Raw genomic sequence first — 25,906 nt, forward strand, 5'->3', positions numbered from 1 at the left:
CCTTGCCCTTATCCAGACCCTGCCCCTGCCTCTGCCCTGGCCCTGGCCTGGAACCTGGTCCTGTCAAGGACTTGCCCCGACTCTGCCATGGCCCTGGCCCTGCTCTGCCTTGGTCCTGGCCCTGACCCAGACCCTTTCCTGGCTGTGCCCTGGCCATGGCCTTTCCTTGGCCCTGAGTTGGCAGTGGTCTGCCCCTGGTCTTGCCACCACCTTACCCTGCCATGCACTGGATGTGTCATCAGCCTGCCCTGGCCCTACCTTGTCCCTCACCCTAGTCTTCGCTAGGCCCTGCTCTGGACCTGGCCCTAGCCCAGACCTGGCCCTGACCCTGGCCCTGGCCTTTGTCCTTCATAGCCCTGGGCCTGAAATGGACTTGGAGGTGTCCTGGCCCTGGAGTGACCTGGCTCTGCCTTGGCCTGTCCTTGCCCTGCCCCTACCATCAGCTTGCCCTGTTCTGCCCTGTCCTAGTACTGACCCGGCTGTGTCATTGCCCTGCCCTACCCTGCCTTGGCTGTGCCCTGGCTCGATTCCAGCCCTGGCCCCGCCCTGTGCATGCCATGACATTACCTCAGCCTTGGCACCAGCCTGGTCCTTTCCTGGCATCAGCCCTGCTCTTTCTATGGACCGCCTTTTGTCGTGTCCTGCGCTGGCCATTCCATGCCCTGCCCTGCCCTGACTCAGCCCTGGCCTTGGCATTGCCCTTGGTCCTGCCATATTTCTTGCCCTGTCCCTATCCTGGCCTTGGCCCTGACCCTTACCTTGCTCTGGCCCTGCCCTTGCCCTTACGCAGCCCCTGGCCCTGTCATGGACCTGCCCTGGACCTGTCCTGGCCCTGGCCCTGCCGTGCTTCAGACCTTGCCCTGTTTCTCCCCTGGCCCTGACCGTGAAATGCCTGGCCCTACCCTGGCCTTGCACTGCCCTGGCCCTTGCCCTGACTCTGGTCCTGTCACTGGAAAAGCCCCAGTCCTGTTGCTCGTCTTCCCATGGCCCAGACCCTGCCTTGGCCCTGCCCTGACACTGTCCTGGACTCTGGCTGTGCCAAGAACCTGCACTGTTGTTGCCCTTGTTTTGCTCCTGTCCCGAACCTGGTCCTGCCCAGGCCATGGCCATGGCCCTGTCCCTGCCCTGGCTGTTCCCTGGCCCTGCTCAGGTCTTGGCACTGTCCCGGCCCTGCCCTGCCTTGGCCCTATGCTTTCCTGGCCCTGCCTTGCCTGCGCTGGCCCTGCCTTGCCTGCCCTGGTCCTGCCTTGGCTGTACTCTAGCTTTGACCCTGCGCTGGCCCTACCTTGGCCTTCACCCTAGCCTTGCCTGGGCACTGTGCTGGACCTGGCCATAGCACAGACCTGGTTGTGGCCCTGGCCCTGCCATGGCCCTGTCCCAAACCCTAGCCCTGCCAGGTACCTGTCCTGGCCCTGCTCTGGGCCTGGCTTTGTCCTTGGTTCTTAGATGACCCTGGCCCTGCCCCTGCCCTTGCCCTGGCACTGGCCTTGGACATGTCCGTGGTCCTAACCCCGGCCCTGCCCTGGAGCTGTCACTGTCTTGGCCCTGCCTTGTCCCTGGCCCTGGCCCTGGCCCTGGCCCTGGCCCTGCCACAGCCATAGACCTGCCCTGGTTGGTCATGCCCTGCCTTTACCCAGTGCTACCCTGGGCCTGCTCCACCCTGCCCTGGCTCTGCTCTGCCTTTGGCCCTGCCCTGACCCCGCCTTGGCCCTCACACTGGCCCTAGTGCAAACCTGGTCCTTGCTCTGGCCTTGGCCCGGCATTGACCGCTGCTCCTGACCCTGGTCGTGCCATTGCTCTGGCCCTGCCAATGATCCTGACAGTCCTGGCCCTGGCCCTGTCTTGGCCCTGGCCTGGCCCTGGCCCTGGCCTGACCCTGGCCCTGAAGTGGATTTGAAGGGATCCTGTCCCTGATTTAATCTTGCTCTGCCTTCGCCTGTCCCTCTCCTGGCCGTACCATGGCCCTGCCACTTCCCTGGCTCTGCCCTGGTCTTGTGCTTACCCTGAGTGAGAACTTGACCCTGCCCCAGCCTTGTCCCAGACCTGGCCATGGCCCTGCCCCTGCCCTGGGCCGGCGCTGGCACTGGCATGGACCCTGGACCTGGCTCTTGGCTACTTAAGGCCATACCCTGACCCAGCCCTCCTCCTGACCCTGTCCTGGCCCTAATTTGCCCTGGCCCTACCCTGGCATGCTATTCTGGCCCCACCCCTGACCCTGTCTCTGTCCTGGCTCTAACCAAGTTGCTTGTCCTGTCATGGCTGTGTTCCTGACATTGCCCTTTCCTGGTCCTGGCCCTGGGCCTGCCCTGTCCCTGCTCTGGCCCTGGTCTGAACCCCGACCCTGCAGTGGACCTGCCTTTTCCTGCCTAGAGCCTGCATCTGGCCCTACCTCTGCCCTGGCCGTACCGTTGTCCTGGCCTGGACTCTGATCCTGGTCCTTGTCCTGCTCCAGCTGTGGCCCTGGCCCGGCCCTGCCTGTACCCTGTTCTATCCTGGGCTGGCCCTGCCGTGGCTTGGTCTTGCTATTGCCCCGCCCTAGCCTGCCTTGCTTGTGCCCTAGATCTGCCCTGGCCTTTGCTCTTGTCTTGGCTCTAGCACTGACTCAGCCCTGTCACTGCCCTGGCCTTGCCTTGGCATTTGCCCTTCTCTCTCTAATGCCTAGCTCTGGTCCTGCCCTGCTCTGCTCTTTTTCTGTCCTGGCACAGCCCTGGCCCTGGCCCTGCCTTATCCCTGGCCGTGATCCTGCCCTTATACAGTCCTGACCCTTCCACTGCCCTGGTTTTGACCTGGACCTTGGCCATACAGTGACCCTGTCTTTACCCTTTCCTGGCCCTGCCAAGGACTCGTCCTGGCTCTGTCATGGCCCTGGTGTTTTCTTGGATTTGGATGTGTCCTGTCCCTTATTTGCCCCGGCCCTTCTCTGGCTCTGCCCTTCCACTTCTCTAGGGTAGGGACAGGGTCAGGATCAGGCCGGGGCAAGGTCAGGACCAGGGTAGGGCCTTGGTAAGGCCTGAAGATGGGAAGGGCCAGGGCAGCGGCAGGGCCAGGGAAGGGTCAGGGCCAGGGATATGGTGAGACTAGGGGCAGAGCCAGCGCTAGGGCTGTGCCAGGGCAGAGCAGGTGAGATTACATTAGGCTATTATTTACAAATTTTGTTTTATATTTTTAAGGTAACTATAGTATAATAATAATATCTGTATTATGTTGTTTGTAATAGCAGTAGTATTTGTAGTAAATCATTACTAAATTTTAACTTATACTTTCTTTGCTTTCGGTAGTGTTCTATGAGTATAATTTTATAAATACGTATATTTGTGAGGCATCGATTCTCACAATTACTCTCTGTGCTAGGTACTTATGGCATCCCCATTTTCCTAACATAGGAAACAGACCTAACGAGGTTAAGTACTTGGCCAGATTACTCCCAGCACTTTGGGAGGCCAAGGCAGGGGGATGGCTTGAACTCGGGAGATTGGGACCAGCCTGGACAACACTGTGAAACCCCATCTCTACTAAAAATGCACAAAAATAGCTTATTAAAGTTTCTTGTATCATTCTGGTTACAAAACACTGTTCAAATACACAGGGCATGGTTTGGGCAGGGCCGGGGACAAGGTCAGGCCAGGAATGGGCCAGGGCCAAGGCAGGGCCAGAGCTAGACTTGGAGGTGTCCTGGCCCTGATTTGCCCTGCCCCAACGTTGGCCCAGCCCTGCTCTGGCACTTCCTGCCATGCCCTGTCCCTGGCCTGAGCATTGGCCCTGGCCCTGTCCTGCTTCTGGCCCTGTCCTGGAGTTGACCAGGCGTTGCCATGGCCCAGTCCTGCCATCGCCTTGCCCCCTGTCCTGGTGTTGCCGTGGCCCTGCCTTGGCCCTAGCTCTGCCTCAACCCTCGACCTGCCCTGACCCTGCTCAGCCCTGGAACTACCCTGACTCTGCCTTGGCGCTGGTCCTCTCCTCTCTATGGCCTGGCTCTGGCCCTGCCTTGTACATGCTCTGACCTGCATGTCCCAACCTGGGTCCAGCCCTGGTCCTACCGTGTTCCTGGCCTGGCTGTACCCTTGTTCTCGCCCTGACCCTGCCCTGGCCCTCTTCTGGCCCTTCCTTGGTCCTGCTCTGCCCTTCCATGTCCTGGCCTTGCCCTCACCCTGCACTGGCCCTGCACTGGTCCTGCTCAGCCCTGATACTGCCTTGACCCCGACCCTGCCTTCTCCCCAGCCTTGTCCTTGCCCTGCCCTGGCCTGACCCTGGGCCTGCCATGTCCATGACATGGCCCTGGACCTGCCTTGCCATTCTCTGTCCTGGTCCTGTATTGTCCCCACCATGCTCTGGTCCAGCCCTTGCCCTGGCCCTGTTGCCAGTACTGCTACTACTATAGCCCTGCTCTGTATTTGGCCATGCCCTGTGTTACCGTACCCCTGCCCTGCGTTGGCCCTGGCCCTACCCTGGCCTCCTCTTATCCAGGCCTGTCCCTACCCTGGCCTTTTCCACCCTGGCCTTTTCCACCCTGGCCTTTTCCACCCTGGCCTTTTCTACCCTCGCCTTACCGTTCCCTGGCCTTGTCCTGCCCTGGCCCTGTGCTGTCTTAGTCCTGCCCTGGCCCTACCCTCACCCTACCCTGACCCTGCCCTACCCTGGCCTTGCCCTGCCATGACCTTGCCTTTGGCATGCCCTGGCTCTGGTTCTGCCCTGGCCCTGCCCTTGCCCTGGACCTTCCCTGGCCATGTTTTTTCCCTGGTCCTTCTCTGGCCTTGCCCTGGCCCCTTTCTGGTCCTGCCGTGTTTCTGGCCTGCCCTGTCCATGTCCCAGACCTGGCTCTGGTCCTGGACTTACCTGTCCCTGCCCTGCCATACGCTGACCCATTCCTTGCTCTACACTGAACCTGGCCTGCCTTGGCCATGTGCTACCCTTGCCCTTCCCTGACCCTCTGCTGGCCCTGGCCCTGCCGTGGGCCTGGCCCTGCCATGTCCCTGCCCCGGCCCTGGTTCTGCTGTGCTTTGGTCCCTGGCCTTGGTCCTGACTTGTCGCTGGCTGTGACCCTGCCCCTGGTTTTTCTTTGGCCGTGACCCTGTCCCCATTCTGTCCTAGTCCTGGCCCTGTCCCAGTTCTGGTCCTGCCCTGGCCCAGCCCTGACTGGTCACTGCACTACCTTGGCCCTGCCCTGCCCAACGCTGCCCATGCCGGCGCCCTGACTTAGCCATGCCCATGGCCCTGCCCCGGGTCCTGCCATTGTCCTTACCCTGCCACTGGTCCTGCCATATCCCTGACCCTGACTTGGCCCTGGTCCTCATCTGGCTCTGGTCCTGCCCTGCTTCTGGCCCTGCCCTGGCACTACCTTGGCCCTGGCCCTGCCAAGGCTCCCACTTTCCCTGGCCTTTCCTTGACCTTGTGCTACCCTGGCCCTGCCATGCCATGGCCCTGCCTCTGCCTTGGCCCTGCTCTGGGCATGGCCTTGGCATTTGGCCTGGCCCTGCCCTCCCTGCCCTGGACCTGCCCTACCACTACCTGGCCTGTCCCAGCCCTGCCCTGGCCCCCTCCTGGCTCTGTCTTGGCCCTGTGCTACCCTGTCACCCTGTCCCTGCCCTGTCCTGGCCCTGCCCTTGCACTGGCCTTTCCCTGGCCCAGGCCCTGGATTAACAAAGCTGTACAATCATCAATCACCACTGATTCTGTGCAGAACATTTTCATCTTCCCACAAAGAAACCTGTTAGTAGTCACTCCCCGTCCCTCTCCCCTCGCAGCCCTTGGCAACCACTATTGTAATTTTTTGTCTCTGTGGATTTACTTACTCTCAACTAGACATTTCGTATAAATGGAAACATTCACATGCCTTTTGTCTGGCATGTACCAAGATTTTTGAAGTATACTTTTTAATTTTTGTCTGATGTTTTCTAGATTTTAAAATTTAGATTTTTTAATCTTTCTGGATTTAGATTTTTTTGTTTTTGGGTTGTTTTTTTTTTTTTTTTTTTTTTTGAGACACAGTTCTTGTTGTTCAGGCTAGAGTGCAATGGCGTGATCTTGGCTCACTGCAACATCTGCCTTTGAGGTTCAAGCAGTTCCCCTGCCTTGGTCTCCCTGATTTAACCTGGCTCTGCCTTGGCCTGTGCCCGCCCTACCCCTACCATGGCCCTGTCCCTCCCCTGGCTCTGCCCTAGTCCTGTGCTGACCCTGACCCAGACCTTGGCCCTGCCCCAGCCTTGTCCTAGACCTGGCCATGGCCCTGCCCCTGCCCTGGACTGGCGCTGGCACTGGCATGGACCCTGGCCCTTGCCCTGGCCCTTTGCTAGTTAAGGCCATACCCTGGCCCAGCCCTGGTCCTGATGCTGTCTTGGCCCTAATTTGCCCTGGCCCTACCCTGACCCTGCTATTCTGGCCCTGGCCCTGGCCCTGTCCTGGCCCTAGCCCCATTGCTGGTCCTGCCATGGCCCTTGTCTTGACATTGCCCTTTCCTGGTCCTGGCCCTGGCACTGCCCCAGCTCTGGCCCTGGTCTGAACCCTGGCCCTGCAGTGGACCTGCATGTAATCCCTAATAGCTGGGATTGCTGGCATGTGCCACCATGCCTGGCTAATTTTTTATTTATAGTAGAGATGGGGTTTCTCCATGATGGTAAAGCTGGTCTTGAACTCCCACCCTCAGGTGATCCGCCTGCCTTGGCCTCCCAAAGTGCTGGGATTACAAGTGTGAGCCACCATGCCTGGCTAAAAAATGTGTTTTAAAAAATGTATTACAAAAAAGAAAAAAAAAATGTAGCTAGATGTAGTGGCAGGCACCTGTGATCCCAGCTACTCGGAGGCTGAGGCAGGGAGAATTGCTTGAACCCGGGAGGTGGAGGTTGTAGTGAGCTGAGATCATGCCACTGCACTCTAGACTGGGCAACAGAGCGAGACTCCATCTCAAAAAAAAAAAAAAAGCTTATCATAGGGTTAAACTTTGGAAAGGATTTTCCATAAGAATCTTAACATAAAGATTCTTGAATGACATAATGTACAAGGTCTTTGATAGCAATGCGACCCAAAGCACAAAGATGTTTTACTAGTCTTGTTGGTGTCTCAGATTGGCTCTCGGTAAGTAATCGGGACATACTGTGAAATTTTAATTCTGTATAGACAGTTCAACTTAACAGGTTCGAGTGATACAGTCCAAATAGATGACTTTCTTCTGGTCTGGCTTAACATAAACCTTGAAAAATCTGATAGAATAAATATTTAATATATCCTCAGTTCTTAACCACACTTCTTCCCCTTTTAGACAGCATCACAGGCAGGACACCCTTCCAATGGTACACACAATATTATGTACAGTTCTCACACAAGAAAGCACATAATCTCAGTGAGAATGATGTTCTCACAAGGTCAGTGATACTCAGTGTGCACAGTTGTCCGAGTGTAGGTATGAAACCAAATCATTGGCAAGAACCCCAGTCTGATTGTTAATAATAAGAATCTACTTGTGACACAGCTTTTCTTTGTTGAAACAAAATATTGTTTTGACATCATGGTTGAAACATTGGTCTTAGGCCAACACTCTCTTTTATCTGTTGTTGTTGCCTAGCCTTTGAGCGGTATTTTATGTAGGGCAAAAGGCTCCTTCCTGTCTCTTTGGTCAAAGCAAAGGAGGAGTACAGATGACTGAGAGAGTGATCACGCTGCTGTGCCCACCTGTGAGATAGCCCTTGTTCCTGGGTTGCGAGATATTTTATGGTCAGGGTGCAGTAGAAAGAGCACACAGGTAGCAGTAAAGAGAGGTTACCCTGACTGCAGCTCTGCCTCTAACTTCCTGAGTAACCTCAGGCTAGTCACACAGTGACTGCTCCCCACATTCCTTTTTGTAAGCTCCAAGGATCGAATCAGACAGTAGCCTTTAAGTTTCTTCTGAACTTTGATACTCAACAATGCCAATGATGTTGGCAGCAAGAGCTTCATAGATTATGGGCCTAGTGAAACATGAAAATACATGGCTCCTTGTTCAAAAATTAAGAATTTCAAGATGCAACAGCAGAGCATTGTAAACCAAGTGCACAACCCCTCTGAGACCAGGGCTCTCTGCAACTGCCCAGTCATAACCCTTGAAGACAGCCTGGTGTCAGCTTCCCATTACAAAGCTGATTTGTCACTCAGGGCTCAGAAGTTGGATCTTCCAGGCTGAAAGTGGGAGGAGAGCACATGCTATGCTAGTGACAGCCAGAGATAATACAAAGAGGACTTAACAAGGGCCCAGGCACAACACACATTGTTACACAGAAGAAAAGAGGGCCACCTACGGACTCAACACAAAAATGACCCTCTGTCCACATCTCCTCTCCAGGTTTCAGTCATGGTAAGGACTGTCCCAGATTTCAGAGCCTTCAAAGAAGATCTTAACTCTGAAATCTGGGCAAAATCTGGGGATAGCAGTTTGTGTGCCACCTCACTCTCCTGTCTCTTTCTCTCTGAATTAACATCTTTTATTAGGAAGCCCAGCAGAATACAGTCAAAAAGCATATAGGTGACTGCCATTCCCCTCTTGCTGAAATCGCAGCCACTTAGGATCAGCGTGATGGTGATCAGTGGTGGCTCAGGCCTTGAACATGTGAGAATAGACTGTGTTGTCAAGGCACTGATGCAACACACTTCTGCCTGACTTGGTGCATTTTCTCAGGTCTCAGCACTCACAGCGGATGCTCATAATCCTACACACAATCCCCAGATGTCAATGAGGATCACTGGCCAGCCATACCTCAGTGCATGGGGGGTAGTAGGGATATCCACTAAGGCCCTACCTTCCACCACCCAAATGCTTCCGATCAGAGGGTTGAGCTTGGGTAATTTTGGGATGCGTGACAGGATGGTGTCAGCAGATTGGCCAAATCCACATTCAGTATTTCCCATCATGAGATCTTTGGTGTCAGTTGACATTAAAGACTGAGAGTGGTGAAAAAACACCTCTGGTGAACCACTTTCCAATAGGCTGAGAATGCAGCTTTCAAATCACTTCCATTACTTGGCTTAAAGAAAATGGAAACCTAAGTGAAAGACAGAACACAGGGCTGATGGTCAGAGGACCTAAGATCCTGCTCTCAATTCCCACTTACAGACTGAATGACCAAAGGGAAGTCATTTGCCCTCGTGTATGTCTGCTTTCCCATTGAAAAATGGCAACAAACTACTTGCTTCGTTGCGACCCTGTGACCAGAAAATGAGGCATCCTATAAAATATACATTTAAATATAAAATCACTGCCAGGTGTGGTGGCTCACACCAGTAATCCCAGCACTTTGGGAGGCCAAAGCGGGTGGATCACCTGAGGTCAAGAATTTGAGACGAGCCTGGCCAACATGATGAAACCCCATCTCTACTAAAAACACAAAAAATTAGCTGGGCATGGTGGTGAGTACCTGTAATCCCAGGTACTCAGGAGGCTGAAGCAGGAGAATCGCTTGAACCTGGGAGGTGGAGGTTGCAGTGAGCTGAGATCCTGCAGCTCTACTCCAGCCTGGGTGACAGAGAGAGACTCCGTCTCAAAATAAATAAATAAAAATAAAATCACTCTGCAACTAGTGGGTACAAGGGTACAACCTGAGTTTCTTTTTTTTTGTATGTGTATGTCTGTTGCCCAGGCCATCGCCCAGGCTGGTGTAATCTCGGCTGTCGGAGTAGATAGGATTATAGGAGTCCATCGCCATGCCCGGCTAATTTTTGTATTTTCAGTAGAGACAGGGTTTCACCATGTTGGCCAGGCTGATCTTGAACTCCTGACCTCAAGTTATCCACCCACCTCAGCCTCATGGGATTAGAGGTGTGAGCCACCATATGTCCCCATCATATTCTATTATTGGGCAAAACAAAATGTAAACCACGTACTCAAAACATCAAATATTGTGGGTGACAGCGACACTGGTATTCAGAAAGATGAAGAAGTGTAATTAAGAAACCAGACAAAGAAGTAAACATGCCATGTAACTTTCAAAAGACCAGCCACATTGTGTTTATTTTAATATTGTTTAATGGTAACACCTAATAAAGAGAGCGTCATGATGGTATGAACTAAATTTTCAGTCATAATGAATGCTACAAAACTTAACCTCCCAAGTTTAAATAGGCTACAATGTCTTGGGAAAAATGCAAGAAGAATTACTGATAAAGGTGACGGTTTTTCACACCTGAAAATAATGTTTTTCCTCCAGCCTATCTTGATCAACAACCAGCAGCAACATATTGCAGTGGCATGTGCTTGTCACTACATGCCTAACTTACTATAGACTGAGGATCATGGAGATTTTGAACGTAACTTCCCACATGACAGGAGATTAAATAGACCACATTGGAAGAAGGCAAGAAGAAGCTAGGTGTCTGGAGTACCAAAAGTAAACCAGCCAGTTCTAGAAGCAGGAAAACAGCAGAAAATATACTTTCAGATGGGCTACTTTCTCAATAGTTCTTGCTTGCAAGAGCTCTAGGGAACGTATGAGTTACTGGGTAAGAATGTGATAGAAAAGGGGCCAGCCTTGGGAAAATATGCAACGGAAGAAAACCAGTGTCTCCTCATTTACAACTGTCTTTCTTCTCTTCCTTTGTAATGCTTCCTTTCTTGGGCTATTCCTTCCCCTAGAATACCCTGCCTGTCACCCCATGAGAACCTGCTCTTGAGATGGCATTTCTAATACCTATAATGAGATGTTAGATCAATGCCTTATCTCTCAGTGCGTGTATATACATATTAAGCTTTCTGTCTATGCTGTGCTTTCTCATGCAGGGATATCAGACATTAATGAACCAGTTAAGAAGATACTGGGATGCAGAAGAACTTTCCCAGTGTCCCGGGAGCCGTTCTACACAACATCCTACACCATGGCTTTGGATCTGCTGTGCTTCGTTTCTTTACTTGTGAAAACAGAGTAACAGTAGCACCTGCCTCACAGGATGGTTCTGAAGATTAGAGGGTTCTTTCATGCAGAGCTCTAGAGCAGCTTGAATGGTATTGGTATATAGAAATACTACTAATTTTTGTACATTGACTTTGTATCCTGAAACTTTACTGAATTCATTTGAGTTCTGGGGGTCTTTGGGAAGAAACTATGGGGTTTTCCAGTTATAAAATCATATTACCAGCAAAGAGAGAAATTTGACGACTTCTTTTCATATTTGGAAGACTTTTATTTCTTTCTCTTGCCTGATTGCTTTGGCTAGAACTTTCAGTACTCTCTGGAATAGAAGTATATATAGAGAGAATCCTCATCTTGTTCCTGTTCTTAAGGGAAGTGCTTCCAGTTTTTGCCCATTCGGTATTGTGTTAACTGTGGTTTTGTCATAGATGGTTCTTATTATTTTGAGGTACATTCTCTTTGATGCTTAGTTTGTTGAGGGTATTTATCATAAAGGAAGATTGGATTTTATTGAAAGCCTTTTCTGCATTGACTGAAATTATCATATAATTTTCATTTTTAATTCTGTTTATGTGTTGAATTATATATATTGATTTGCATGTTGAACCAACTTTGAATCCCAGGAATGAAGCCTTCTTGATTGTGGTAAATGAACTTTTTGATGTGCTGCTGAATTCAGTTTGCTATTATTTTGTTGAGAATTTTTGCATCTATATTCATCAGAGATATTGGTCTGTAGTTGTCTTTTTTTGTTGTTGTATCTTTGCTAGATTTTGGTATTAGGATGATGCTGGCTCCATAGAATGAGTTAGGGAGGTATCCCTCCTCTTCAATTTTTTTGGAATAGTTTCAGTAGAATTGTTACAGCTCCTTGTACATCTGGTAGAATTCATTGTGAATCCATCTGGTCCAGGGCTTACTCATTGGTAGGTTTTTTACTACTGATTCAGTTTTAGAACTTGTTATTTGTCTGTTCAGGATTTCAAGTTCATTCTGATTTAATCGTGGGAGGTTGTTTGTTTCCCAGAATTTATTGATTTCCTCTAGGTTTTCTAGTTTTTGTGCATAGAGGTGTTCATAATAGTCTCTGCGGATGTTTTGTTTTTCTTGGGTTTGGTTATAATGCCACTTTTGTCATTTTTGTTTATGTTTATTTGGATCTTCTCTCTTTGTTTTTCTTTGTTAATCTAGCTAGCATTCTATTGATCTTGTTTATCTTTTCAAAGGAACTAACTTTTGTTTCTATTGATCCTTTGTATGGATTTTTGGGTTACAGTTTCTTCATTTAGCTCTGCTCTGATTTTCCTTCTTTTCTTGTGCTAGCTTTGGACTTTGTTGGTTGTTGGTTTGTTCTTGTTTTCCTAGTTTTTTGCTTAGGTGTGAGGTTAGATCACTAATTTGAAATCTTTCTAACTTCTTGATGTAAGTGTTTAGTGGTATACACTTTCCTCTTTATACTGCCTTTGCTTCATCCTAGAGATTTTGGTGTATTGTGTCTCTGTTTTCATTTATTTCAAAGATTTTTTTTATTTTACCTTAATTTTGTATTTTAGTGAAATATGCATGTGGGGAAGAGGCTTGCTAAGGGAGATGTAATGTCATAGGAGACCATTTATTTTTAAGATCAAAGGTCACATGTTTGATTGTAGCATTTCTTATAGATGTTTGATTGGGAAAGAAGCCAGGGTGAAGATTTAGGAGAAAAGAAGTAATAGAGTAGAATTAAAGTCTCTGAGACTTTGGGGGAAATTTTAGAACACAGCCTGGGAATGGGCCATGGTTAGAGAGAGTAACAGCACTTCCTTTGAGATTGAAGGGGCTAAAAATGGATAAGCTTGGTAGAGATTGGTTATCTATGGTCTTTTGGGGGAGTTGATGGAGGACAGAAAGTGGATAACTAGGTATTGAGGGAGTTCATACATTGTTATGAATATGTATCAGAGAATTATAGAATATGAAACTGTAGCATTGAAAAAGACTTTGAAAGTTGTTGAAGATTGGGATATTGGTACCAATTCTTCATTTCCTGTGACAGTATATTGATACCATTTGCTGTGTAGTATTACCGTGCTTTTCTATTGGGGATAGAATGTAGATCTTTGAAAATGGGCTTTGCCATGTGACTTGCATTGGACATTGAGATGCTAGAAGATATGATGTGAGCAGGAGCCTTATATGTGCTTGTGTTTGGCTTCATCACCACGACTCGGACATTCCATGAACAGCCACCACTTTTTCATTCTGGACTCCAGAATGAACATACACAAAGCAGAACTTATTTCAACCCAAAGGTGTGGATCCCAATGAATACCCTTTAAGGAGATGTACCAAACAAATATGGGCATATAGGGAGGGCAGAGGTGGAGGTCATTTTCAGCTGGCAAGCAAGCTCATGAAGATTTAGAAGCCATTGAATTGACCAGACTCAGTGTTCCTCTGTCTAGTCACTAGATCCATAAATGTTAAAAGGTAGTGGTGGTCGTGACAGCAATTCTAACTCTCTGATCTCTGGATTGTAGTTATGATGGAAGTTCTTCAAATTGGCTAAGTGGCGGCTTCTGGACTTGTTGCACATTATTCTTCCTTCCACCATTTCTGTCTGCACTAAATTCTCTGTTTTAAATCTTTTTCTGCATTAAATGTCTACAGTGAGTTCTGTTTCCTACATTGAACCCTGACTGACTCACTCTGTAAACCTTCCTCCTTCCGTTTATTTTTGGTGTACGCCGATTTCAGTGCTACCCATAGTGTGGTCTCTGGTTGGCCAACTGTTTGCAACCAGTTTGCATCAGGGTGTAAATTAATTTAGCCATTAAGCATGCTTTTCAATTCATCTGATTTATGTATTTGTTTATTTATTTTGGTAGCAAGGCTTGCTCATAGAAGAAAGTAGTGTATTAGTTTCTATTCCATCACAGGTTCCTGATCTCATTGTGAATGGGTACTTGGAGCATCACTGGCTTACTCAAAGGTCACACACAGTCCACATATTCTGTAGTTTCTTCCTCTAGGCATTAAAATGGCTTCTTCTTATTTTGTTTTTGTAGATATTTCAGTTTTATCCCAGGGAGCACGTGTGTCCTGGCATTGGATTACCTCTCTGTAATAAAAATTATTTTGAAAAATTATGTGACATTTTAGAAGTCATTTTTGCTTCTTATTTTAAAATAAATTTTAAGTAATTACTTCTTCCACTAACAAAGAAATGCACACCCATGATAAAAGTTCCAGCACTTTAATTAAAGTTTAAGCACAGAATAATATAATATGAAAAGAAAAAATTTATTTACCTCCCCAATTTCTTAATCAAATTATCTACGGTAACCATTAACAGTATTTTAATATAAAAAGCTGTTTGTTTCAGTGGAAATAGTCCTCGCCAACCTCAGTTAAGCTTCACAACTACAGTTGTGCCTTTACTTTCCTCACCCAACGTAGACAATGTGAATTTTTTTATTGCATGTCATTGAGATTTTTATCACAATGACCTTTATATGAACCAAAGCACCAAGTAGACTTGGTCTCTACGCTATTGCCTCAGGATAGGGATTTAATTTTAACATCAGTTTTCGATCATATTAGAAATATCTATCTCAACAAGGCAAATGACACTTATTTCGTTCAAATGTTTAAACAATTCCCATTATGAGTAAGATATTGGAATTGGGGACCTAGGTATTCAAATTTCTGTTTGAAATGTTAGCATGGTTAGACTTGCAACATAAATTATTTTAGCTACTTTTGTCCTTCTATTCTAAACAATGACAAAGTTTATTTCCATGCAAAAGACAATACAATTCCGATGATTTCCCTTAATAACTTAAAAATTGATTTAACAAATTTACATACTATTTCTTTTTGTTGTTTTTCTCAATTGAGAAGATACATTTCGATCTTCAGATGTGTGTTTTAAGTTAATTGTCTTGGTTTGGGTAATCGTAGTGGAACATCAACTTTAAATGTGTGGTCATAATCATAGGGACTACCAAAGTAATCATGCACAATATTACTTCCATAGGTTTGGGAAAAATGGACAGAATTTTCTGAGCTCACCACTTGTCAGCACAGAATGCTTTAAAACAACATAAAGCAAAATGTTGCCAAGTATTTCAATAAAAAATAACCTAAAGTAATCAGGGGGAAAATATCTGCTTATGTCAAATACAATGTGGAGAATGCCTACCCTTTGAGAGTTCTTAAAGATTCCACCTTCATAATGTATATGATATTAAACACTGATGTGCTACGTAAATTGATTTGACTGCTATCCTTTTTCATTCAAAGATGCCCTGTTGAATTCTCTTTTGGCCCTTAGAAATGCCGCGCTGAAGAGACTTCAAGGTTTTAATGGAAATTCCATTTCCCGTAAGAAAATTGAATTTTAAATCGAACTATCCTACTTACTAAGTACAAGATATTGGGCAAGTTACTTTACTTTTAAATGCTTCACCTTTTTTCTCTGTAGAATTTTGGGTTGAAATGCCCATCACAAAGGGCTATTATAAAAGTGAGATTGAATGATGGTATAAAGCCAAGAGTATGATGCCTCTTCCATAGTAGTTGCTTAGTTAAGTGTGAACTCTCCTCTTCCTCCTCTGTCTTTGGCCTTGGAGATTAGCTGAGATGCTAAAGAGAGAAGTCCTATTTTATTAATATGTATGTACTGGATAGTGAAGATAAATATCTCAGAGGTGAAGAGGCCTCAGGTTACAAAATCTGTGTTTGTGTTTTAACAATTAGTGGTGATGAACATGTTCTTTCAGTCCTGTTGGGGTATGTATGTAGCATCACATTTGGAGAAAACATTAGAAGTCCAGATTTGCATGAGAATCCTGACTTAACTGACACTCTTGCACTCTCCATGATAGGCCCTGATCACAGGGTCCTTTGTTACATTTCAAAGGTGGATTTTTTAAAAAATACCTCTATTGAGGCATCATTTATTTCACAAAAGTCACCCACTTTAAAAAATGATTCAATTATTTTTAGCGTATTTATAAAACTATCATTGAAATCAGTGTTAGAACATTTCTACCACTCCCAAAATCTTCCTTGTACCTATTTGCAGTCAGTACCTGTTCTCACATCCAGCCCCAGGATAACACTAATCTATTTTATGTCTTTTTAGATTTACCTTTTTCAGAGGTTAATTTTTCTGGAGGCTTTATTCACTTGGATTCACATTGGTTGGAAGAATGCATGAGACCAGATTTGTTGGTAGTACTGACACAGTAATTGCTGTTGGCTTCCTGGTGATGGAAATGAGCTTCTTTGCAGCTGCTCTGGGAGCTCCCAGTCTTATTGATGAGAAATAGTACCAGAAACCAACTAGCCTGGGACCTGTATCAGTCAGGGTCCAGGCAGGAAACAGAAACCACTGCAATCATTTTAACAGAAAGAATTTAATATAGACCATTGCCAAAGGGCATCGAATAATTGAAAGATAAACAGAGAGAATTAAAGTATTATAGAAGGGTACAACAGCAGGAATTAACTACCAGCTCCTGGGTTGAGAAACAAAGGCAAATAATGGAATTATCACAATTTAGAAGTTTGGAGGAGGGTATCTCTGGGGGTGGGACCCATGAACTTGAGGGGATGGAAACAGACAATTGGCGCTGATGCCCCTTAGTGAATGCAAGCTAGATTTAACTGAATTCAAATTCTGCTATTGGAACAACAACTGCTTCTGATTGAACTGAAGCAGTTAACTGCAAGCTAGATTTAACTGAATTCAAATTCTGCTACTGGAACAACAACTGCTTCTGAAGTCATTGTTAAGATGATGCTTATAGTAACGGAAAACCGAAAGGAAACAGACCTCAGTGAACATCTTTCTTTTCCTCTGGCAGAATTTAACGGGGAGCAGAGGGCAAAGCAGAAAGGTGGTTCACAGAGCCTGAGATTGATCATAATATTGAAAGACACAGTCCTACAGGCTATATTCCCAAATGTTGAAATCGCAAAGATCAAAATCTCTAAAGTTTAAAATTCCTGGTGTCTAAAATCCCGATAATCACAGTCACAAGACAGTTGCATCATGTTAGGCGGAGCTATTAACTTGTTACCGTCCTTACACAGAAGAAAATAGATTTCAATTGAATCCCCAAACCATAATGACAGATTTGGAACTAGGAATGACCAAGGCTGCTAAAAGAGAATGTGAAAGTATTACCAGTAAGGTGTGTTTTTTCCATTGAGCCCAAAGCATTTGGCAGAAAATTCAGACGAGTTGATTGACCATGATGTACAGCAATGACAAAAACTTCAGTTTAAAAAATGCATCATTTGCCCGCATTGACATTCCTTTCAGCAGATGACATTTCAGGAACTTTTAATAAATTAAAGCCACATTTGTTGAGGAAGCCAGCAAAGCTACTGGCTGGTTCAAAAATAATTATATGCATGGTAGGATAAGAAGACACTTATACAGTGGTGTTACTATTTGATCACTAGTATTATTTCTGCCAAATTGGTCTATGTATAAATGCATGTAGAATGGATTTCTACATACCCAAAACAACATAGAAGCATGACACTGAAGGTAGGAAGATTTAATAGGGAATGCCTGTTTTGGTGTATATGGAATCATAGAAGAATTTTGAAAAGAGCAGCACCATGTAGAAAATGAATATTCTCTGAGGAAGGCCAAGTCCTAAAAGAAAAAAAGCAGTTGTTCATTGTGATACAAGACTTCAATGTATATTTAATGATCATGAAATCCAGCCATCCCTTAGTGAACTATCTCCCTGCAATTGCCCATAATTTTTCCCTGTAATACACTATTTCATATGTCAGATTTCCTTTTTAGTTTTTCCTTTTCTTTTTCTCACTATTTTAAATTTTCAAAATATATCTTACAATTTGCTATGCTACATATTTTATCTTGCATTATTTTCAATACTGGAAATATAAATTATGTAAGGACTTTTAGAGAGTTCTAATTTGTTTTATGCATTTTTTTTTTTTTGCAAATTTGACTTCATGAAAGTGCTTTATCACAATGTGACTTTGTTTGCAAGCTTTGTGTATGTATGTAAAAATGTTGGAACTGTCTCAATAAATAAAGATATGTCCATACATCTGCATTTGTGTAAGATACAATTTCTCAAAATCTTGGCTCTTCAGACAACTGCATATGTGGTGGTGATTCATCACAACTTTTGCTCCATCTGATCAGAAGACTTGGGTTTTTAGTCACGGTATTTCAGATGACTGTAACTCTAAAGCTGGGTGTACACATTACCAACTATAGTGATACGTGTTTATACCTTTCAATTTTTGACTTATTTCTTTGTGAGTACAGTTCACCTGCTCATAACAGTCATACCCATGTGACTGTCATTGGTATACCTGAGTGCTTATGCTTGCAAAAATATGTATGTTATTTTGACTACTTTATTGTGTAAAGTGATCTATGAAGTGTTTTGTCATGTTTTTATATGTTTCTCAAATCCCCTTTAAAATGCAAGTATCTTTTAAATAATTTTAAAATTATTTTTCCCAGAATTATATTTTTGGACTTGTGATCTTTCAGATTTTTGACATTTGAGATTATGGTGTTTGGGAATTGTGTCCTTCAGGATTATCAGAAGCTCCTAAAATCCACCATTCAGCCCATTACAATGTTCTATAGAGCTGATTCTTTAACCTATGGACCTCCAGTTGCAGTTTCCCACTAGTACCTTGATACAAATCATATCTCACAGAATTAATATAAAATAAAAACTGATTTATATTTTTCAAATATTTTAACTAAACATGCATAATTAGATATGTCATGGGCCAAAGTTAGCTGAGTTAATAATTCTTGAACAAGGTAAATGAGTTTGCATTTGAGTCAATGTTGAGATTGTACACCTATTATTCTGAATAAATGGTTATAAAAATGATGGAGAGTAGCAATTATAAAAATGATCTTTTCTCCTGGAAAATGGAGTTTGTATCTGTAACAAATCCATTTAAAAATAATTTGTTCAGATTTCCTTTCCTCTCTATTTATGCATTCTTCTGTCTCCATTCACCATTTATATCATATTCCAACACAATTATAAAAATTATCAATGTATTACAGTTATTGTGCTAAGCATTAATGAATGAGATATTTTAGTCCTTATTTTACAATTCAGGAAATCAAGAGTTAGGAACTATAAATAATTTTCACTGAGTGACATACTTTAAAACACAAAGTCGATTCTAAAATTCAGGTTTGTCTGATTTCAAAGCCTGTATATTCCATGCTAATAAATTTTACTTTAAAATTAAAATTTAATTTTATTATTGTCTTTTAGAGACCAGGTCTTGCTCTGTTGCCAAGGCTGGAGTGCAGTGGTGCAATTATAGCTCACCAGCAATCTTGAACTCCTGGATTCAAGTGATCTGCCCACCTCATCCTCCCTAGTAGCTGGTACTACAGGTGAATGCCACCACACCAGAGTAATTCAAATTGTTTTTGTTTTTGTAGAAACAGGATCTCACTGGTCTTAAACTCCTGGTCTCAAGCAATCCTCCTGCCACTGCCTACCAATGCACTGGAATCACAGATGTGAGCCATAGTGCCCAGCCCATACTATTTTTATGTTTATATTCTACATCTTGTTTATGAAGTTCCAGACATTGGTATACTTCAGTAATTCAATGTCTCAGTTTTCCACAGATGCAGGCATTGAGAATCAAAATATACAGTTTTCACCCATTTAAAATTCATGCTTTGCTTGATAGATTTCTTGTTTAATCTTTCATCCAAAAATGCCAACTTGGAATCATCTTTTTTTCATCTGAGTTCAAAATTTCCTTGATATTCAAGGTTTCCACAAGCTCCTCATTGAGCTAATCTTGGTGATGAGATAGAGTTTTTGTCTGAAGTTGTCACTGCAAACCCTAATCTACATATTTTCACAGAGAAGTCTTTAGAAGTCAGGGCACATCTTCAAGGTCACACGTTGATAAGCATGGAGATATGTCCCACTACCTTCTCCTGAGATCTCAGACAAAATTCCAAATTTCAAAAGGTCACAGAAGGCAGCTCTCAGGTGCTTTTAAAAAGTAACCCTCTTCCTGGGATACGGAACTTCCCTCTAACCATAACGGATGTTCTGAACTACAATAAACATCAGATGGATCCAGGTTTGTCTGAACTCACTGTGATTGTTTCATTCAGCTGCTGTTTCAATGTGTCTGAAGGGGTAAGTGAGAATTTAGGTGACCTGTATGTTTGGTTGGTTTTATATGAATCTTTAAGGATAGAACAGTACTGACCCTATTCCAAAATCTGTCCTTGATCCCTGATCACACTCCTTCCAGGCCAGCTCCTCCAGCACATTTCCTACCTGGAAGAAGAGGACTCTGGGCTTGCTGAGGGGAGGTCCCAGGAGCAGAACTGAATTATCAGACGGCACAGTCAACATCCTCCTCCCAGGGTGAGCCTAAAAGACTGGGGCCTCCCTCATCCCTTTTCACCTCTCCATACAAAGGCACCACCCACATGTAAATCCTCACTTAGGCACCCAGAAAGAGGCTGCACCAAGAACCAACCCTGCCAGCTACTTGATCTTCCACATTCAGACTGCAGAATTGTAAGAAAATCAATATTTGTTGTGTAAGCCACCCACTCTGTGTTGTCTTCTTATGAAGACCCCAAAAGACTAATACCACATAACTCCATTAGCGCTGTCCCCTGGATGGAGAGAATCAGCCCCCTGAGGCTGGGCGTATCTCTCAGATTTCCACATAAATTAGGCAAAAATAGTAGCTCTGATATAAAAACTTGTCATGTCCCTGTTGGCCATTTTCTGGACAAGGTCTTTTAAACAAGCCCTGGGGCTTTGTCACAAAAGTTGTCTTTTATCTTTTTTTGAACATATCAAATGGACAAAGAGTACCAGCTGGATGGAGACTGACCACTGGCCATCTTCTGCTCTCTCCTTAGTATGTCCACAGAAAACCACACCGACATTATTCTACGTCTTCGACTTTCTAAATTTGCACTGAATCTATTGCTAAATGAGGAGCTACATGGGGTCGGAGTTTTGTTACTGTATTCCCAGTCTTCTGCAAGTGCCAAGGGCAGAAGAGGCTTACAATGGAATTTGGCTGTCAATGCCCCCAACACATCACGTTTTAAGCTCCAAGAACTTAATAAGGGGGACTAGTGAAACACACTTGTAAATGGAAAGCCCTAAAGCACATACAACAGCTGATAGAGTGGCCACTGTGCACATGAAGGCTGAAGAAATGGATGGTAGGGTACGTTCCTCCAAGATGTGCCTGGGTGTGTGATGGTTGGATGCCTCATGCATTTTAAAATAAGGACTGGACTGAAGTATAAACAAGGGCCATATTGCGTAGGAAAACAAAAAAGGGCATCCCTGAAGAGAGTTAATTAGATTTGGTGGGTTTAAAAGGAAATTTTGTTCCAAAGTTTTTAATGTTCTAAGCTAAATATGAATCTTTTCAATAAACTGAGAATCAAAAGGAGAATAGTTAGAAGTTGAAAGAGAAAAATCTCCTGAGAGAGTAGAAGTTAAATCCACACAAAACTGTCATATGACAGAGGCAAAAATGGAGCTGATGCAGCTAGGTCATTACTCTGCAGACCTAGTTGAGACCCTTTGGTGTTTAAGGCAGGCCCAGCAGTGAAGAACTCCTTTAGATTTTGCTTCTCTGGGAAAAGTCTTATCTACAATTTATTTTACAAAAATATTTACATGGTAAAATTTCTTGATTGGCAGATTTTTGTTTGTATTTCAGTTTTTACCCCAGCAATTTGAATACAGTCATGTGTCACAATGTTTCAGTCAATGATAGACCACATATATGTTTTTGGCCACATAACATTGTAATACCATATTTTCACAAACTTTTTCCATGTTCAGATGTGTTTAGATAGACAGATACTCACCATGGTGTTTCAGTTCCTTATAGTGTTCAGTGCAGTAACATGCCGTACAGGTTAGTTGTCTGGGAACACTATGCTATTCCACATAGCCTATGTGTAGGAGGGTATTCCTTGTAGTTTTGTGCAAGTTCACCCTATGATGCTTGAACAATGATTACACTGACTAGGAACACATTTCTCAGAAATAATCTTGTCACTAAACCATACATCATCGAATATAATTCCTCTCCACTCTGAACTTCTGCTGAGAAATCTGAAATCTGCTAAATCTGCTCTTCTTTCTGTTTTTGAAAACCTTTCCTTTTAAAAATGTGATTTCAATCTATCTCAGATTTTTCTCATTGGTTTATCTTATTTAAAATTTATAGAACTTCTTGGATGTGGGTGAATATTTGCTTCTCTAGATTTAGAAAGTTTCTTTGCTATTACATCTTTGAATAGTCTATCTCTCTCTCTCTGTCTCTCTCTCTCTCTCCCCCACCTCCTCTCTTTTTTCCTTCATTACGCCCCCCTCTTTTTTTTTTTTTTTTTTGAGACGGAGTCTCCCTCTGTCGCCCAGGCTGGAGTGCAGTGGTGAGATCTCGGCTCAGTGCAAGCTCCGCCTCCTGGGTTCACGCCATTCTCCTCCCTCAGCCTCCCGAGTAGCTGGGACTACAGGTGCCTGCCACCACGCCAGGGTAATTTTTTGTATTTTTAGTAGAGACTGGGTTTCACCGTGTTAGCCAACATGTTCTCGATCTCCTGACCTCGTGATCCGCCTGCCTTGGCCTCCCAAAGCTCTGGGATTACAGACGTGAGCCACGCACTCGGCCTTCCTTCACTACCCCTTTTGTTTTATATTTGTATGACTCATCAAATGCATAATTTAGTTTTCAGTGCGCTTCCTGACTCATAAGTCTTTAACTTTTTTATTTCTTTCATTTAAATTTTTCTTCTTTGTCTCTATTATTTCAAATGACCTTTCTTTGAGTTTACTGTTCTTTCTATTACTTGATCTAGTCTGGTCTAAAATCTTCTGTTAAAATTTTTGGCTGACTTATTATATGCTTCAGCATCAATATTTTTGTTTAGTCATCTTCTAAATACTTTATCTCTATTGAAATTCTCACATTGTTCTTGATGCTGCCACTAGCTCATTGAATAGGTTTCTAACATTTACTTTAAATTTTCTGCCAGGTAATCCAGATGGTTCCTTTTCATTGATGTCAGTTTCTGGAGCTTTATGTTGTTCTTCTGTTTGGGCCATGTCCCCTGCTTCTTCATTTTCCTTGACTGTCTTTGTTGTTATCAGTTCATTATAATAAAAGAATAAAAGCCATCATACACTCTGCAAAAACTAGGCTCATAGAGATCACCCTCACCAATCAGCCCAGACAGTAATTTTGGATCTGTCAAAACTTCATAGGATTCAAACTTCTGTCTCTGTTCTTAGCAGCCTCCCAGATTTTAGATGATGCTAGATTGTGCCAGGACTCACAGGTAGGGGAGGTACAAACTACTTACTCAAGTAGCCCCTTGAAAAGTTGGACCACTGGACACAGTTTTATTTTTGAATTATAATTCATCAAAATAATAGTTCAAGCTTCTTTCAACCAGTCATTAAACATTGAAATGGTATAATTTCTTATTTGGATCTGGGGCTTATTCTTTGAACATTTAGGTCAAATTACAAATATTTAAAACTGCCTATTTGGCAAAAGGATCTGCTGCAGAATTTTTATTTTCTGTGTTACCTCTTTTTGCATTTAAATCTAAGTCAATATTAGCCATGTGTCTAGAATACAAAAAAAAGTCTTAAAGTTCCTTAATTTACTTAATTTAATGGAGTTTCCATTAAATAACCTTTATTTTTAAAATACCTGATTCCACATTGGTCAATAGTTTCCTTTTAATGTACCTCTCTCCTCTCACATTATCTATAATAGGCAAGGAGAAATGAAGACACACCATCAACAGTTTGCTTACATGTGCCCTCAGCTAAATTTTTAAGTGTCACTTACTAAGTCTAATTTCATCCAATGTAACATAATTCAGATAAATTCCATAACAAGGTACACATATTTTCCAGTTCTACTACCATGTTTGTGATGGCAACAAAGCAGGTGTGCCCTCTGCAAGGAGGTCATCTGAGGTCTGAGATGAAGGGTCACACAGGTACTTTTCTGCTTTCTAGGGGTAGGGAAAACAAAGTGATAACAATCCTGAAGAGCCCTGGATCCTAACTGAAAGGTTACAGGTAGTACCGCTGCTATTTTATGTTAACAGCTTATTAGTATAAAGCTCTGAGGGAGGGGCCTACATCGTAGGTCCCCAGGTGAGGAGGAATTGAGTCATGCTCTGCTCTCCACACTATCTACAAGATCCCAGTCCCCAGCCCAGGTTCCACTGATGCATGGCATCTAAAGGGCAGTTCCCAGGGGATGATTGGGGCACCTGCTTCCTGGGGCAGGGCACTTCCTTCTCTCAATTGTGCACTTGCTCCTTCTACAAGCTATGGAGTGATTACTAGCATTGCCATGAATTATATATGTTCTCTCCCTTAATATGGCAAAAACACATTTATTGAATCTTCAATTTCATTTTCTCTGAAGCATATTGGGTGAGCAGAAAGAAATAAATTACATTCTTATCCCCCCACACAGCCAAAGATTCCTGAAGACAGAGCTGAAGTGATGTACTCATAGGTGGATATCTGTCCCTCAGAGGTGGCTTAGGTCTTCAAGTTTGAGCACTTCTGGAAAGCCAAGGAAACCTCCATCTCTTCCTTCCTGCTCTACAACTCACCTGAGAACAGATTTCTCATTGGAATGTCTTGTGTTTAAGGAATAAGAGTCCCTGCTTCAGGTTTGGGTGGCTGGGTGCACTTACTGCATCCAGCCTAGGGTTGGAGATAATTTCCAGAACACAACATCATCGGAGACACGACCAGCCACACTGTTTCACTTTCACAATTTCAGCTTCCTCAGAAGAAAATTAAAATTGCTGAGACTTTTTATAAGCATTGTGCCATGTCCTTTCTCTGTTTTCTTGCCTGTTCATATGTCAGACATGCCACATATATGTAATAAGGTCAGAATTCTGCCTCCAGTAACACATCACAGCTGACCTTTGATTGTGCTTTTGGTTTATGCTCCAACATGTAGATTACTAAATTAATCACCCTAATTTTAAAGTCAAAACATATCTGTATAATCTGAATGTCAATACTTTTTGAAATCTATTAAATAACTGAAATTGCAAGGAATATTACCCTATCCAAAACCTGAAGAGACAGGCAGGTCCAGAGTGGCAGTTGACACCTGCTTAACCAGAACAGAATTTGCCACAAGCTGTTGAGGCCACTTACATAGTAAGCACTATAGATGTCTGAAAGACAGACATGAGCTAGGGTAAAGATGACAGTTCCAGAGGGCCCTACTCTCCTCAGTCTGCTGGACTTTCCTTCAAGAAACTTCTAGATTTTAAAAGATACAATTCAAATACGTTTTCAATGGGTTAGAATTGAAGAGGATCATTTACTCAGGAATATATCAGGAGCCTTCTCCAAAGGATCCTAAGGAGAAGAACATTTCCAGAATCTTATCCTATGTGAAGGAAGAAAAAATATCTCCCACCCCAGATCCCTTCCTCATTTTTCCATTATTATAGAAATGACTAAAGTTATAGCCAATAGTGGTGAGATGTAAAGGAACAGTCCAGGGTCACTGAAACCACAAAGCAGACTAAAAGCCAATACTCTGCTTTTCCCCTCAAGACACCTGGTAAAGGTCACAGGCCAGATAAAGATGATCAAGTCTCTAGGTTTCCATTGTAAGAATAGTCAGTGCTTATCTGCCCCCACACAATCCATTCTCACCAGGATGATGGCTCTGGATAAAGGATAAAAGTGTGGCAATGCACAGACTCTGAGGAGAACACAGGGAAACTGAAAGACAATTGCAGAGAGTTAGACAAGGACAGTAGAGCAATCTGAAGCCTCTAGCATCACTATTTTTAAGACCAAGGTCTTGCAAATTCTTTCATCAATCTCCCCTTCTTTTAGCACGGGGTCTTTGCTGAGTTTCTAGCTGAGAAAATGAAAATAACAACTTGCATGCACTTCGTAAGTCTCCACGTGTATCCTGTTTGCTTTAGATCTGTGGGAACA

At 44.0% G+C, this 25,906-nt stretch overlaps 1 pseudogene; it reads left to right on the forward strand.

The window, feature by feature from the left end:
* The first annotated feature begins 3,809 nt into the window (after nucleotides 1–3,809).
* LOC102131996 (uncharacterized) lies at nucleotides 3,810–21,013 on the forward strand (annotated as a pseudogene).
* The last annotated feature ends 4,893 nt before the right edge of the window (nucleotides 21,014–25,906 follow it).

The sequence above is a fragment of the Macaca fascicularis genome, chromosome 10, assembly GCF_037993035.2.
Source record: "Macaca fascicularis isolate 582-1 chromosome 10, T2T-MFA8v1.1".
In the NCBI taxonomy this organism is placed as follows: Eukaryota; Metazoa; Chordata; class Mammalia; order Primates; family Cercopithecidae; genus Macaca; species Macaca fascicularis.